Source organism: Parasteatoda tepidariorum, chromosome 8 (genome assembly GCF_043381705.1).
Source record: "Parasteatoda tepidariorum isolate YZ-2023 chromosome 8, CAS_Ptep_4.0, whole genome shotgun sequence".
NCBI classification, from domain to species: domain Eukaryota; kingdom Metazoa; phylum Arthropoda; class Arachnida; order Araneae; family Theridiidae; genus Parasteatoda; species Parasteatoda tepidariorum.
In genome coordinates this window covers 76,298,803-76,311,606 of record NC_092211.1, presented here as the reverse complement: position 1 = coordinate 76,311,606, position 12,804 = coordinate 76,298,803, and the positions used below count along the sequence as shown (strand labels likewise).

Below are 12,804 nucleotides of genomic sequence, written 5' to 3'. Positions count from 1 at the left end.
CTGGCCAAACGATTACCCAAACGACGTCACGTGACTCCAATGACGTGGAAAAGGCCAAACGACTTCGAATCGAAGAGTGGTGGTGATTTGCAAGTTAATGGGTTGACCATGCTTTCCAATCTCTTCCGAAAATCATTTGCCACCGCTGCCACCGCCATCAGAAAAGTTTCACTTCTGTTCGAATGAAAATATTCCAAAAGCTCGCGTAATTTCGACAGTCGTTGGATTGATGGGTGGTACGCCATCATAAAATTGGAAATTAAGGCATTCGAACTTTTGCCCACCCCTTCCAATTCCTGTAACTATTTGTGTGGAAAAGTTTGGCTCAGCTCTGTAGCAAAAACGATATTTTTGGAAAATAAAATTAAGGTGAAATGTTTGAGTTTTATTTTAGTTTTATACAGTGGCAACAGCATAGCTAGATTCTAGTAAAACTTGCAACTTAATTTGATTTCCCGTTAAATGGTGCTGAAAGAATATTGATAGAGAGAGCAGAGGCGGCGCTTGAGTTTATTAGCTTAAACTTGTTTACTATTCACGCACTTCATCTTAAAATCAATGCATTTATAATTTTGAATAAATGTTTTCAGAGTTCAGAAATAATGATAAGAAGCTATATTTTTCTTTTAACATTCTTTCTAGTTAATACTATTCTGATTTAGTCTTGATTAGTTCTAAGACTTTCATCAAATAGCTTCATCTTTAGTTTTAATTGGAAGCAACTTTAAGAGAATGAAAAAATACAAATTGTACAATATAAACTTGAAATAGTTATTACGATTTCGTATATATTTACTAAGAAGTATTTCGAAACTTAATTGCTCAATTATGCTTAGATCGAAATAGCTTTGGGTGATATTTCACTTTAAATTAAGATTTAGTATTAATATACTTACTCATTTATAAAGTAATAAAGACCGTTAATTATTAATGCTTCCATCGTTCGAAAATATTTTCTGCAAATAGGGTAAATTCATTGCAAATACATTTTATTTATATAGAAAATATTTAAATCTCGCAGGTTGAAACATAATTATAATGACAGGAACAATTACTTTAATCAAAAAATTAATACTAAGGTACGTCTCGGTTCGTTTTCTCAGTTCTTTTTGGAACGGTTCGCAATCTGAATTAGCTTTGCTCATTCATTGGGCTTTAGCTATTTAGTCAAGCTTTTCGTGAGTATGGGTAGATTTGTTTTTAATGAAACTCAGAAAACATAAAAACCTATGAAGATAATGGGAAAGGAACGGTTTATATCCAGAACTGACAATCGGATGGCTTTCTGTTGCATTTTGAGAGTTACTAGGTTTAGAGAAACCAATAACGTGGAAAAGTGGTTCTTCTTGAGAGTTATTACACTCTATATGTGAGCCATGCTACTAGAAGAAAAAAAAAAGGGGGGGGGGAGAAGCTTTTCCTGACCACGCGCTTCTTACGTTTTTTCTTAGAATAAGCTTTCATGAACATTAACCAATTCCCCCCTTGATCTTCATATAAATTCTTGACCCAATCCTTGATTTATGTAAATTTGGGTGCAGCACTGTTTTGGTGGTCCTTAAAATACCTATTACTACAGTGGGTTAGTATATAAGATAAGTACCTACCACCGCAATAGCGTTAGTACTTATTATCATTAACTAAGCATCACTCGCGTGAATAATAATAGGGGGACCAAAAAGTAAAGTCGTTTCGGTTTCATTTGATATTTGTTATCAAGATTTTATTTTTATTTTTATTTAATCAATAATGTATTCAGCCTGGTTAGCCTTTCAATACCGGATCAAAAATGTATCGAAAAAAATGAATTGGGTTTAAGACTAACGAATACTTAATGAGCCGAAACGACATTACTTTCCGGTCCCCCTAACAATTTATCGTTAATTTCATGGCCTCCCGAATTGAAATTGCATTTAGATTTCTTTCGTAAAGCGTGAAAGCGCCAAAAAAATTAAGGAAAAAAAACATTAAATTAAAAATCTTAATTTAAATTTCGTAAAATGAAAACAAAATAATGCCACACAAAGTACGCGTAAACCAAAGTGAAATTACATAGTTTCTGCATCCATTCACGCATAAATGCTCTTCGGAAATATAATTTATGCTCAGAAACAGGATATTTAAATTATTATTATTATTTTTTTTATTTTTTTTATTATTTTTTTTTTTTGAAAATTATTCAGCGGGTAAGTTTTTATAGCAATTCTTCTTTTTTTAAGTAATGAATTTGTCAATTTTCTTTAAGCACTTTAAAATGATTCAAAAATCAGTATTACATCATTATAAATTAATAGGGGCACATTGATAAATATCAATTAAATACTAAATTCCTGTTAAATGCAATTTACCTTTAAAGCTTAAATGCCAAATTTTAACGGCGAAATGGATTGCTTAAACTTTTCATTTCGTTTTGAAAAATTATCTAAAGGGTAGAATTTTTTTTAAATGATTCACTTGTAACTAATAAAGTTATGTCAACATGTGGAATATTTTAAAATGATTTAATGAGTAATATTTAAGAGTAATAAATTAACGGGGTAAATTTGAGGAAAATCTTCAAAAATCATCAATTTCCTCTCAATGAAGTTTATCCTTTAACCTAAGGAATGCACTACATAACGGAAACTTTTCATCACACAGAAACTTTTCATCACAAATTCTGTTCCTCTTCCATATCTAATTTAAAATATAAGACATCGAGTACAGACATTCCTAGAAATAGTAATGAAATTGTATTTGCTGAAAAACTTTTTTAAATATCAAAATGCAAAAAAATTATTCGAAGAGAACTTTGCGTATTGCTTAACCCTAAGTTTTCCTCTTACAATTGTTTTTTTAATTGCTGTAGTTATCAAATTTTTTTATTACAATTTGACACATCATGGCTTAGTCTATGTTTGCTTGAAACTCTTTTTCTATATTTCCAATTTTAAATTACCTATGGATGAGATAAGAAACTTGGGATTACAGTACAAGAACAATCGCACTCCCCGTGCCTTAATAGCCTACGACACAACAACATCAATATATTTTTCATCAAATGGAAAATTAAAAAAAAAAAAAAACTCGTAGCGCCTAATGTCTTTTCTACTAATTGCTATATCACAGACACCATATAGGTAGATCAGTGTTTCTCAAACAGAACATGACTGAAATAACAAAGAAATCAATTACACCCCTGCCCGAAGAGGGATTCGAACGTGGGACCTTCCGGCCGGTCGACTTGATCGTCACCTTATTTTCCATAACCTAGACTTCATTCTAGTTTTGCCATTCTAGTTAAACAAAATTTCACAATGCAACTACGATGAGGTTTCGTAATTAAGCAAAATTTTCGTCATATATTAGAGAGTTCGTGTTTCGTCACAAATCTCGTGATTTCGTGACAAAATGCTACTCAAAATCGAAATTCAATTCAAGAATTGCTGAATCATCAATTATGAAACATAGGATTTTAAAACCAGGGCCTTTTTTAACTAACAATATTGTTACTTTACTTTATATTTGTCTTTCAATGATTCTAATGATGATGTTTGAAAATAATAGCTCAATGCTGAATAACATCAATAAAATAATCAATTTCTGCTCAGCAGAATTTGTCTTTGAATCTTAAATGCAATATTGCTTTGACTTGGTAGTTATATAAAAGCGAAAAACACTCTACGTTTCAAATAAGACGCTACTTCAAAGAGAATATTTGAGATGAAAACGTCATCTGATATTTTGAGAAGTAGCATAGAAAATATACTTTCTTTGAAGTTTAGGGAAAACTGCTTTGTTGTCGAAGAAGGTCCTCAAATCTTGATATATTCTTCTCGTTTATTATCTTTTTAAAATTCCTGTTTCTTTTCCATCTATATTGTAAAATTTAAACTTATTTGTGCGTATCATTTGAAAAAAAATTTTTCAAATATGTATGAAAAATTTTATGTTCAATGCAATTTTTATTTTTATAGTAATTTTTTGTTTTTGTTTTCTTCCTATTTTTTTTTCTATTTATATGAACGTTATTTTTCGCTAACAAGACATTTTTCAATTTCTTATTTTTACCCTTTAGATTACCGTTCTGTAAGGTAATGACATTACAGTACAGAAATATAAAGGCAGTGTACCGTACTGTAATGACATTTACGGTAAAAATTCTTAATTCTGATTAATAAAACCAAAATTCACAGTATTTAAACCGCTTTTATTACTTCACATTTAGTAAAAAATACAAAACTAAAAAGTATATTTAAGCGAATAAATGGTTTTTATGCCATGCTCTAAGGTATCATGATAAAATTTCCAAATTTTATCACATTTACCAAATTTTATCAAGCATTATAAAACCATATTTTACAGTTAACTTTACCAAAATTGGTTAGGAAGTGCTTCGAGCTAATAACACGGTACATTTTACCATATTTTGGTAGTTTTGACCATATTTTTTTCTCAGTTCGGAAATCAGATTAAAGCTCCCGGTCTAGATTCCCCGGACTATAGGATGGGTGTCCGATTTAATGGCATTTTCTTCGATTATGTTTTCATTCTTTGAAAGTCACTCCGATGTAATGACTACAGTAGTTTCAGATTCAAAATACGCACTCACACTTTTTTTTTTTCCTATTTTTTTAACCGTCGTTGAACAGCCGATCCGATTCCGGGTTTACGACTTCCAATGTTCAACTCTGTATCCTTGTAATTTTGATCCCAATCCGGAAGACAAGGGAGCTTCTGGATCAGTACCCCTAGAGGTATTGATTTGTTATGGGAACTTGGAGGACTTTGTGACACCGGCAAATTTAACGTGCATCAGTCACCATTTATTACATGGGAAGTCTTTGGCCATCGGCGATCGAACTCTCGACTTCTTGAACATGATCCCAACGCCCTACCAACCAGGCTATCCTGGCCCTAGCCACACACAGTTTGAATAGATTGTATTTTATTCTATAGTTTCTGAATGATTCTCTTGATTATTACGTTAGAAGAATCAGCTAATGGTTACATAATCGTGAAGTGTGGTTCGGAGACAGGATGATTAGTGCATTTTCTTCTTATCACATCAAAATATAATAAAATAAATAGAGATAACCTATGGTTATTTTTTTAATAAATAATTAAAAAAATAACCATAGGATATACTGTAAAACATAAGGTTTCACCATACCTAAAAAAACAGGTTGCAGTTACTTTACACCAAAATAATTCTAGTTCACACAAACACGCCTAGTTCACACGTTGAAATTCCAAGAGGAAGCGAAGGTTTAGTGTTTCTACCGAAAAAAAGATGTCTCATAATCAGAAGTAAACTTTTGAAACAAATAGTTTATTAAATAACCTTAACATAAAGATAAAATTTTTTTTTTTTAAAGTGTTATTTTTATTTTAAGAATACAGAGAATTCACGACAAGTCAAATAAATAAATTACTAGCAGATACTTTAATTATAACTTAGTCTTAGAAAATTCGTTCATTTTATTTATATTATTCATTAGATTGTATATTTTTTCGCAAGTTTTGCAAATACACTCCAAGTTATTTACTGGCATATTCAAAGATACTTAGATAATAAAACGCAAACGATAATTATCTTTACAAGTAAAGGAAAAAGAAAACTGCGATAACAGTAATAGTTTTTTAACAACGAAACTTCTCTAATTAAAAGAATTAAATCACTTAACTTCATCTAAACTGTTTTTTTTTTATTTATTAAATTCTAGTTTTGAAGACTTACTGACATTAAAAAGCAATATTTAATGGTTCAAAATTAGATTAAAAACTACGCCTAAGCGTATGCTAACTGCAGTAATTATTTTCGAACTTCCGAAATAATTACTCAAAAGCAGTCATTCCAAATTTGAAAATATGTCCGGAAACAGTCTAATGATAAATTACCAGAGCCATCCAATAATTAATCCGCTTTTAATTTTCTTCGGTCGGCATATTTTAATAAGCCTTCTTTTCCTTCTCCGCTCCTTGCATATTTTATTACTACAATAACTCCAACCCGACTGACCTATTGAGAATTTATCACCTTTACCATCTAGTCTCCTCAATTTAATTATGTGCCCTCAGTAAAGTAATTTTTGGCGACCGCCAAGAACGCCAGAAAATTTTTATCTCTGAAATCTCATTAAGAATAATGTTGTTCTTCTATCCCCAAACAGAATGTTGTTTCAGCCTCACTAATTTCGTTAAAGCCGAGCTAATTTAAAGTTATATGGTCCCGGTTATTCTTTTGTGTGTTATACGCGTCAAGTGCAGGCTGGTCGTTTTCCGATATCATGTTGGCAACACGTGTTATCTGCGTTTGGTAATTAACTAATTAATTAACTGGATATATAGTATAGGAGCAGATGGTGAAGTGTTTGGATTTCAAGAACTCCATTTTTTTTCCTTCGCCTCATAGAAATTAGTGCTTTGGATCAAGATCTTTCTTCTGATATTTGGGTAACAAGAAAAGATTTAGTTAGAGAGATTTCGGAAGACAAAACATTTATCAGGGAAGTTCTGATGTTGTAAGTCTTTAGTTCAGAGAACGAGAGATTAAATCTAATTCGCTACTTAGTATAAATTTATTTATTTACTTATTAACTTTGAATATAATTTATCATGACTTTATCAACAACAAAAAAACATTTTTCTTTTACAATTTTCAAAAAAAGAACATGAGATGCAATTTGGATATATATCTTACTAGCGATGTTGTTTTCATACTGCCATTTTTATTTATCTTGTTATAATTTTATAAAAGAATAGGTACTTTTGATAATTTGAATGAAGATTAGATGTTGGTTGGATGTACAAGCTTTCTCGCAACATGAATTGGTCTAATGAATATAAAATACAAGAAGAAGAATTTATATAGAAGTTTATCCTTCGGCTTAACAGGATCATGTGAATGTAGATTGTATGTTGGTTGGATCTACAAGCTTTCTTGCTACACGAATTGGTCTAATAAATATGAAATACAAGATGAAGAATTTATATAGAAGTTTATCCTTCGGCTTAACAGGATCATGTGAATGTAGATAACGTGTTGGCTGGATCCACAAGCTTTCTTGCAAATCAAATTGGTCTAATCACTAAAATACAAGAAGAAGAATTTATATAGAAGTTTCTCCTTCGGCTTAACAGGATCATGTGAATGTAGATTGTATGTTGGTTGGATCTACAAGCTTTTTTGCTACACAAATTGGTCTAATAAATATAAAATACAAGATGAAGAATTTATATAGAAGTTTATCCTTCGGCTTAACAGGATCATGTGAATGTAGATAACGTGTTGGCTGGATCCACAAGCTTTCTTGCAAATCAAATTGGTCTAATGAATATAAAATACAAGAAGAAGAATTTATATAGAAATTTATCCTTCGGCTTAACAGGATCATGTGAATGTAGATTGTATGTTGGCTGGATCTACAAGCTTTTTTGCTACACAAATTGGTCTAATAAATATAAAATACGAGATGAAGAATTTATATAGAAGTTTATCCTTCGGCTTAACAGAATCCTGTGAATGTAGATAACGTGTTGGCTTGATCCACAAGCTTTCTTTCAAATCAAATTGGTCTAATGAATATAAAATACAAGAAGAAGAATTTATATAGAAGTTTATCCTTCGGCTTAACAGGATCATGTGAATGTAGATAACGTGTTGGCTGGATCCACAAGCTTTCTTTCAAATCAAATTGGTCCAATGAATATAAAATACAAGAAGAAGAATTTATATACAAGTGTATCCATTGGTTTAACTGGTTGGTTTACTGCTTTCCTACAAGCAACCTTCGATGAAACATTATAAGAAAGTAAAATTTATATTCTAAGTTTATTAAATCTTAAAATATATAATACAATTATATGTAAATCTTTAATTGGGGGAAATATCATGCATGGATCATACAGGTGTTTACTTAAGATTCCTCCAAGTGTGAAATTTCTATAGGCTGCCTTCAAGCGACGCCACGCGTGGGTAAATCGTAGAATTTGTTTCTGCCACGATTCAGCAGTCAATCAGGTTCGACACACACGCGTGTCGTCACTTGCAGGCATCCAATTGAATTTGGTGAGCAAACTCATTTAGCGTAATTATAGAGCAAACAATACAGCTGTAACTTTAAAGCACCAAACGCATCTACGTGACCTACCAAACGTATCTACTTTAGGTTCAGTCATGTGATTTCAGTGGTATTCTTATTATCGAGTTGCAAATACCCGATACTCAAGGTATAACCTTTGAGAATGCAAAGTAATAAATAATACAAAAGAAAAAAACTCCCACAAAAAACTCATATGTAATTCTGTAAAAAAATATTTAGCTCTGAAAATTTTATTCCATTGAAATTTTGGTACAAACAAAAAGAAATTCTAATGAATATTTTTTTGCCCATGTAGTATCAACGATTTAATTAATAATCGTAGTTTCGCTAATTTTTTGTAGCTTGTATAGCATTGCGTACGGCCTACATCTCGTCACATCATTTCTTGAAAAAGCACAAGAAATGGAAATTTTAATTACCCATGAACTTGACTAAAGAGGTTATTTTAGTTCATTTTACAAAACTTCATGAATTGCAATGTTAACACTAAATTTAAAATACTAAAACATTTTTTTTATTTCTCGTTCCAAAAACTATTTAAAAAAATTATCTGAAAAAGCTATTTAAAAAAAACCTATTTAAAAAAACTACTGACTAAAAAACTATTTAAAAAGTTATTTGAACAAAACTATTTAAATAGAACTATTTAAAAAAAACATTTAATAAAAACTATTTAAAAAATACTTTAAAAAAACTATTTAAAAATACTTTAAGAAAGTATTTAAAAAAAACTATTTAAAAAAATCCATTCATATTAAGAAATTATTGATTAGCTCTGAGTTTCAAAACTGCTGACAAAGTTTCTCGATTTCAAAATTGATTACCTTAATAATTATTGCTTCCTAGGTTTTCGGAAACAACCGGCCTAATGACCACTGCTAATTTGGGATTATGGTTCATTACGTTACATGAAACTTTCTGAGGACAAATGGTTTCATACTAACTATCTTCATACATTCTATAGATTTAAATTCAAAACAGCCAATATTTTGAAAAGCATTAAATAAATTACATACGTCTAATATTTTAGACAATAAGCTCACTTTAAACATCATTGTTTTCTAATCGTAAGAAATTTTGTGAAATAATAAAACTAATTTTGGAATTTCAAGAAATCGTGTTCGGTTACAACAAGAATACTTTGGAACGCGGCTGAATGAAACGTAATAGTCATTTATAATACTAAGTGCCTGCAGAATGCAGTTTGTTCACCCTCATTGAGCAGTATTGGTCTGAGTTGTTGGTTTACTCCAAGGACTCGCGGCTTTATGGCTCCCTATATAAATATTAAATGTACTTATCCTGATATTTTTGCATCATTTTTATGAGTGATTTGCAATGTCTCCCTCTCACTTACTCTCTCGTTCTCTTTCACGAACCTAATACTTCCTCAGTCACAGAATTGAGTCATAAAAATGGACAAAAAAAGGTCATAAATATGGTTTTGGTGTGTCTTTCAGTGGCTATGAAATTAAAATGTTAATAAAGAACAGATTCATATTAAATCATGTCAATATCATAATACGAATGCATGATCATAATAATAAAGTATAAGCAAGCTGGATATTTTAGATGAGCAAATTAATCTCAATAAATGCGTTGAAAACAATATCGAACGGGCAAATAGCCTCTTTAACAACTATTTATTTTTTAATTAATTTTTTATTTATTTTCGCAATCGTACAAAAAATAAACGGAGTCTTACAGTTATGATGTTTCGCATTATTTCAAAATTAACGGAGTGAAAAAAAAAGAATTAAACTTATTTTTTCATCAAGAGATCAAAACAAAATGGCGTTAAGAGTAATGTTATTATGAACTATTGCGTAATTAACAAGTAAAAAGAGAATCAAATATATATATTTGCAACGTTATTTAGTAAAAAAATCCAGGAAACTTATAGATAATTAAAGCGCAAAGACAGAACGATAAAATAAATGGTGTCTTAGAGTAATGATGTTTTGAATTATTCCAAAATAAACGGAGTAAAAATAGGAGTAGAATAAAGCTATTTAGTAAACATAATAGAAGTTTATTGATAATGAATTCAGAAATAGAGGGAGACGACAAAGAGCAAAAAAATTGTTGGAATCTTGAAGGAATGATATTTTTAATTCTTGCAAAATTAACGGCGGAGAAAAAAAATTTGGCAAAGTTATTTAATAAAAAGAAAAAACAGAAACTTATAGATAGTAAGAATCCAGATACTTCAACAGATGAAAATACTTTGTATATCTGTCTATATCTATTCTTTCAAATATTCAGTAGAATTATCCTCTAGAATATTTAATGCATGCAATATTCATTCTATTTTATTCATTCAAAATGAGAGTTGTCAAAAATATACAAGATTGAACTAAAATTTAAATAAAATGATATTGTATCTGAATAACGAACTACTGCATACATGTGGATCAAGTAAAAATTATGAATACAAAACTTTACGGATTTTTGGCGTGTATTTCTCATTTTCAAACAAGGATTTCCTGCCTAGATTTAATTCGAATTTCGAGACCCGAAGTTTTGACTACATTCATTTAGCTGTCTTGTGCGAGATGACATGATCGGGTTAACTCACTTAAAGTAAGTCACGCACTTTGGGAGAGATTTCGCATCTGTTACAAAATAGCCGAGCTTATTAGATTTACTTATTTTAAAGGAGTTATAAATTTATACAGAGCTATTTTTATAAATTTGTTACTGATTCTTAAGAAAAAATAATTTATAATTAAGGGAAGGAAATAGCATATTCCACTCATCTCATATTAGCATAAATTTATATGTAGATTATTAATTTTCGAAACTAAACGAGTAATATAATAATTTTAAAGATAGAAATTCACAATTTTCAGCTAATTTAATTTAGAAGCATGGTTTTCCCGAAAAAAATATAGATCCTCAAACAAGAACTATACACTTGAAATGTAGGCTATCTAATAAATGTACATAACGATTTAAACGTAATTTGTTGGAAGTTACAAATTATTTTCTTTCTTATTCATAAAATATATAGAAAAATTTTAATCATTTCCAAAGATAATGGTAAAAAATAATTTAATCTTTCATTTGTAAGTCTATTTGTTTAAAGGCATGCATTTTAAGTTATCACACATTTTAAAAGATTATTCAAGCTTTACTTTTTTAATTTTTTATTGTAGAAATTCACTTGATGTTAAATAAAGAAAATTATTAAAGTAAGCAAAGTCATGATATTTTTGATACTTTTCGGGGCAATCCGTGGCTAAAATTATTTACTAAAAATTTCTTTATTAATTTATACAATTTTTTCATGTGCAAATCAGTGTTAAAATTATGTACTAAAAATTTTTTTCTTTGTTAATTTACATAATTTTTCCATGTGCACATAATTTTAGCAACGGATTTGCCCATTTCGGGCAAATCCGTTGCTAAAATTATTTGCAAAACAGGCAATTCATGTTTCTCTTTTCTATTTTCTATTTTTTTCTTAAATAATTATTTATTCTCTGAAATTATTTATGGTCAACTTCTTTAAATTAAGCCTTGCGCACATCCATTTCGGGCCCATCCTTGGTAACTAACAAATCAAACGCACTTCAGCAATGCAGTAAGAACGGCACTTTAAAACATAACTCCTCGAGTTACGCTCAATTTGCGCTTTTGTTTTCAGATTTTGCAATCTGGCAATGTTGTTACGAAAATATTTTTTAAGTCATTCTTGAAAAATTTCCCGTTTATGTAAGTACATTTGAATTCGCTACTCGCTTTATAGATTTTGTTTTATTCTGTTTTTTCTTTTTCTTTTATTTTATTTTCTGTTTTTATGTGTTATGTTTAATTATTGTGTTTTATTCTCTTTGTTGTAATTTTGTAGAAAAAAAATTTTGAGTGCTCCTTACACTATTGTATTAATATATTTTGCTTTGGTTATATTGATACAATATCAGAAAGCAGTCTTTTTTACGAATATAATCGTGTAGGCTGATTAAAAGATTATATCTTTTATTTTCCGGATTTTAAAAAAAAATTGTTTGTCATTTATTTATTTACATATTTTTATTTCTTTTCCTCCCCCCCCCCTTTTTTTCTTCATATGTCTGTAATTTTTCTTTGTTTTATCTTTATTTTGAACTTATATATATATATATATATATATGTTCAAAATGAAGAAAAAAACAAAGAAAAATAATAGACAAATGAATAAAAAAGGGGGGGGGGGAAATAATAAGTAAAAAAATAACAATCAACAGTTTAAAAAAAAAAAAGAAAAAAAAGGGTGAAATTTTATTTAAAAAACCGGAGAAAAAAAAAACCCGGAAAAAAAGATATAATCTTTTCTTCAGACCATATGATTATATTCGCAAAACAGAGTGCTTTCTGATATTGTATCAATAAAGCCGAAGCAAAATATATTAATACAATAGTGTGAGGAGCACTCAAAAATTTTTTTATAAAAATAACAACAAATAAAATAGATCACAAAAAGTAAAAATAAGTAACATGTAAAAACAGAAAATAAAATAAAAGAAAAAGAAAAAACATAAAAAAGGGAACTATAAAGCGAGTAGCAAAATCAGATTAACTTACATGGGCAGAAAATTTTTCAAGAATGATTTGAAAATGTTTTCGCAGAAAGATTGCCAGATTACAAAATATGAAAACAAAAGCGCAAATTGAGTGTAACAAGAGGGTTTTAAAGTGTCGTTCTTACTGCACTGCTGAAGTGATTTGTTATTCTGAG

At 29.5% G+C, this 12,804-nt stretch overlaps 1 protein-coding gene across 1 annotated transcript in view; it reads right to left on the bottom strand.

Moving 5' to 3' along the window:
* LOC107449899 (cell adhesion molecule Dscam1) overlaps window positions 1-12,804 on the bottom strand; it is a 269,009-nt gene that overhangs the window by 203,013 nt on the left and 53,192 nt on the right. The window lies entirely within an intron of this gene.